The sequence below is a fragment of the Octopus sinensis genome, linkage group LG1 (assembly GCF_006345805.1).
Source record: "Octopus sinensis linkage group LG1, ASM634580v1, whole genome shotgun sequence".
Lineage (NCBI taxonomy): Eukaryota > Metazoa > Mollusca > Cephalopoda > Octopoda > Octopodidae > Octopus > Octopus sinensis.
This window is the reverse complement of record NC_042997.1, coordinates 136,447,407-136,452,299: the sequence shown is the minus strand read 5'-3', so window position 1 is coordinate 136,452,299 and position 4,893 is coordinate 136,447,407. Positions and strand designations below refer to the sequence as shown.

The 4,893-nt window shown below is 37.0% G+C and overlaps 2 long non-coding RNA genes across 2 annotated transcripts in view; both read right to left on the bottom strand.

Annotated features, from left to right (window-relative positions):
* Positions 1-454: 454 nt before the first annotated feature.
* Positions 455-2,486, bottom strand: LOC118764327. Its single transcript, XR_005000143.1, has 2 exons — positions 1,430-2,486; positions 455-1,130 (listed from the first exon to the last, which is right to left on the bottom strand). It is a non-coding gene; the product is annotated as an uncharacterized LOC118764327 (long non-coding RNA).
* Positions 2,487-4,219: 1,733 nt separating this feature from the next.
* Positions 4,220-4,893, bottom strand: part of LOC118764324 — a 1,327-nt gene continuing 653 nt past the window's right edge. Inside the window, exon 2 of the long non-coding RNA XR_005000138.1 lies at positions 4,220-4,869. This is a non-coding gene — a long non-coding RNA (uncharacterized LOC118764324). The remainder of the gene's footprint in view (positions 4,870-4,893) is intronic.

Genomic DNA, 4,893 nt, shown 5'->3' with positions numbered 1-4,893 from the left:
TATATATGTCTGTATTCACATACATGTATATATACATACATACATAACATACATACATACATACATACATATATATACATATATATATATATAATATATATATATATATATATATAATATATATATATATATATATTGTATATATATATATATATATATATATATATATATATATATATATAACAGTGCACATTGCATAAATATATAATTAAATATATATGATATATATGTGTATGTATATGTGCGCACGCGCGTGTTCCATGATTGGAATCTAATGTTATACGTGCCAAACCGCATTAATAATGCCATTCTGTTGCATATTTATTAACCCCGTCTCTTTACATGGATTTTGCAATTGAACAGTGAAACGAAAAGCCTGTGCGACACGTGTCAAAAATAATACAAACATTGAAAGATGAGTCAATTTCAACACTCGACCGTCTTGACCGTTTTCGTGAAAGAAATGGATTGATATATATATTACAAAATGATATCTATACACATTTCACATATTTTGAATTCTACAGCTTCAAATATCCGCCGGCGTCAATTTTTATACATTTGTTGGCGGACAGGTTTCTGCCAAAAAGTTATTTTTACGTAGCAAAAATAAGCAACATGTTCATTGTCTGTAAAGCTTGGAAACAGTTTAAACGGTTAAAGCATGTAATAAGTAAATAATAATAAAAAAAATCAATGATATCCTAACGAATACTGTTTATAAACAGCTTTGCAAGAGTGGTTGATATTGTGTTTACATACATGCATGTATGCTTACATGCAGAAGCACACACACACACACACACCACACACACACACACACGCATGCACACACGTACACACCCATTTCATGTAGAATTTGACAGGACCGCTTGAGTTCATTTGCTGTAAGGAGTGCATAGTGTAAACGTTTCGCGCATTCATCTAAAAGTGAGAGGAAAGAAAGTAGAAATGGCCATGTCGCTTGTGTAGGAGGCAAGTAAATGAGAAGGAAGTTGAAACAGAAGGAAGTGACAGGTGGTTGAAGTTATATAGGATGTGGATGTGAGCTTGCTCAGAGTGAGAAACGAATGAAAGGGAAGGGAGCTATTACACACTCATACATATTTGACATGTACATAAAAGACCCCCTTCGGTCATGAATGACCATGGGATTGCACCTAGAAAGTTACCCTCCTAGACACAAGTCCGGGCGAGGTTGTTTATGGAAGACCAGCAGTCGCCCATGCATACCAGCCTCCCCTCTCCACGCCACCAGTGTTATCCAAGGGAAAGGCAAAGGCCAATACAACTTGGCACCAGTGACGTCGCAACTCATTTCTACAGCTGAGTGAACAGGAGCAACGTGAAATAAAGTGCCTTGCTCAAGAACACAACACCCAGCCCGGTCCGGGATTCGAGCTCACAACCTCACGATCGTAAGCTCGACGATATACAGACAAAATCTCCCCAGGCTGGATTGTATATGGCAATACCACCGGCTGATGTCAATACCACCATAAATTTACTTGAAATTTCTGTTCTTCAGGACAACATCTACCTTCACATCACTTTTTATTACAAAACAATACACGTGCCAACGACAGAGCTTTGTGGAATTGCTCAACCTGCTAAAAAAGAACTCTCCTTCAGATATACCCTCTACCGCCTGAAAGAAAGGGAAACACATATAGTATAATGTTTGTAGTTCTAGGTATCCTTGAAAAGCAAGTAGCGTCACAGAATGCCTTGGATTATATAGCGTCACAGAATGCCTTGGTTTGCTAGATTAGGGTTGATCTCAGGCTAAACAAAAGCAACAACATCAAACCAACACTCACTCCTATCTCGACTTTCTTCCACATAACCTTCCTACAACATATCTACCAATCTATCGCGGAACCTTCCCCCCACTAAGCCTACACACAAGCCCACTTAGCGATCGGAGTCCCTTTCTTTTTGTACGTTGCGATTCTGCCGCTGAAGTTCACCATTTTCTGTAACTTCCTCTTCCTGCAATGTATCTCTTTAATGCCAAAATCTTTTATAAGCATTTACTTCTCTTCCTTAAAAGATACAAAAATTGACACGACTTTTTATTCAAGTATCCATTTGATCCCAACCTAATCCAGTCTGGAAGCTTCACTTGGAATTCAGATGATATATTTGCTCCTACATCTTCCTAACAGCACTCTTACTATACCCCAAACCTACATTTAACGTCAAGTTACAGCCACTTCGACTGAACATTCTATACAATCTCATTTGCTGCATAGCATGTAAACTTATTATTAAGCATAGTACATAATGTCCGTGACAACAGATTTAAATCTGTAGCCCAGCACTTTAACTCATTGGCCACCCTTTTAACCACCACGTGGTTAGAGGTGTTATTTATTTTTCTTTTTGTGCCCTTTTTAAAGCCTAGCCAGGCTCATGGGCCCAGTTTCCCGGTTTCTATGGCGTATGTGTTCCCCAGCTGGACGGGACGCCAGTCCATCGCAGCGTTACTCATTTTTGCCAGCTGAGTGGACTGGAGCAACGTGAAATGAAGTGTTTTGCTCAAGAACACAACGCGTCGCCCGGTCCAGGAATCGAAACCACAATCTTACGATTATGATGCTGTCACCCTAACCACTAAGCCACGCGCCTCCACGTTAGCGGTGTTATACTACACACTAATTTATCCCACTACTGCAGGGTCAAGGATGAGCATATATGAATTCTTCCGTTCCTGTACTTAGTTCAAGTCTCCTGTCTCATGTTATTCGTTTACTTAAACGTGTGTATTTCTCGGTTTTGTATATCTATATGTCTCTCTCTCCCTATATCTATCTATCTATCTATCTATCTATCTATTATCTATCTATCTATCTATCTATCTATCTATCTATCTATCTATCTATCTATCTATCTATCTATCTATCTATCTATCTATCTATCTATCTATCTGTCTGTCTGTCTGTCTGTCTGCCTGTTTGTCTGTCTGTCTGTTTGTCTGTCTGTCTATCTATCTATCTATACATTTATATATTTATGCGTGTATACATATTATGAATATGTTTGCATTTGAGTGTGTATATACATGCGTGCGTGTGTGCGCGTGCAGACATGTATGTATGACTACGAATACTTTTACATACGAATATTTGCGTATGTATATCTCCATAAATGTTTTTGTGTGGCTGTAATTAAAAGTATTGTGTGTATTCATACGTATGTGTGTGTGTATGCGTGTATACGCACACGTATGTATGGTTGTATGTGTATGTTTGCATATGTTTGTAAGTATGTTTGTATGTATGTTTGTATATGCTTGTATGTACGCTTGATTTTCATGTTGGTATGTGCATGTTTGCATATACACATTTACCGTTGAAGGCAAACTTTTCTTTTCGTTTTATTCATTGAAAATGATATTCTATACAATTAAACTGAAAGAGTTGTATGTATTACCGTTATTGTGTGATTATGAGTGTCTACCAACGGGGGTCGGACAAAATAATGGCAATATCACTTTATATTTAAATGTTTTTTTATAGGCAATATGAAAAGTTTAAAACTATTCTATTGTATATATATATATATATATATATATATATATATATATATATATATATATATATTATATATATATATATATATGTCATTTGCATTATATATGCACTGTACTTTACGATATAACGTTCCTTTTTGCAAATATTTGTATTGAAATAAGATAAAATGCATGACCTATCTGATTTTCAAAATGGACTAATTGTTGGAATGCAGAGGGCTGGAGTTTTATTCTCCAATATTTCTAAATTGCTTAATGCTTCAAGAAATCCACTTGACATTCCAAAGCCAAGTTAAAATCATCTCTGGTGAGCATAATTCTCGACAGAAGGCAACGCTCACAGAGAAGAGCCGCAGAATAGTAAAACCATGGAATTACAGCTACAGTAATTCCATAACCATGGAATTACAGCAACAAAAGTGACAGCAGAGCTAAATGATGACTTTGCCAAACTTGTGCCAACCAAAACCATTCATCGTGCGTGCCATAAAGCTATCCATGGGGAGGGTTGAAACTGCTAACTCTCTACTGTCTCCCATAAATATTGATAAGCGGAAAAAAAGTTGTACTGATTATCAAAAAGTTATCTGTGGCTCAATGGCACAATGTCCTCTTCTTTGGTGAATCGCTATTCACATTTTTTCTCACCTTGGGTCAGTTTATTTCTGGAGACAGCCCAAGAAGTCACCAAACCCTAACTGTTTGGCCTCTACCGTGAAGCATGGAGGTGGATCTGTGATGGTTTGGACAACCATATCACAGGTTTCTCTTGCCAAGGAGTATCTGAGTAATTTTGCGAATGATACCCATCCTATAGTACGAAAATTGCTCCTTCATGGTAATGCAATTTTCCAGGATGATAACTCAATGATTCACACAGCTAATGTTAATCAAAAGTAATAAAAAGAGCACAAAAGTAAAGTAGACCAATGGGACTGCCACCCCATCTCTCTCACCGAAAGTATAAATGTATAATTGAACATTTATGGTGCATTTTGGAATAGCAAGTGAGGAGCCACTTTTTTCTGCCTTCATAGTTGAAAGAGCTAAAGCAAGATTTACTTGAAGAGTGGCTCAAAATTCTCTTTACAGAACCTGTACGAACCAATTCCTCGACGTATTAAGATTGATTGACGTATTGATGCTGAAGGTGAACCAACATCGTACTAAATAAAAACTTCTGTTTAACAAGATATGTCCATCATTCTGTCCAACCTCTTCAGGTGAATAATTTTTTGCGCGGTTGATCTTTATCTATGGGTTTTGCAGTTTAATTTTACTCCTCTCTCTTGAACTCTTTTGCCTTTTTTCTTTGAGGCACTGGCTCTTTCTACCTTCTCTCTCCATATCTCAATATG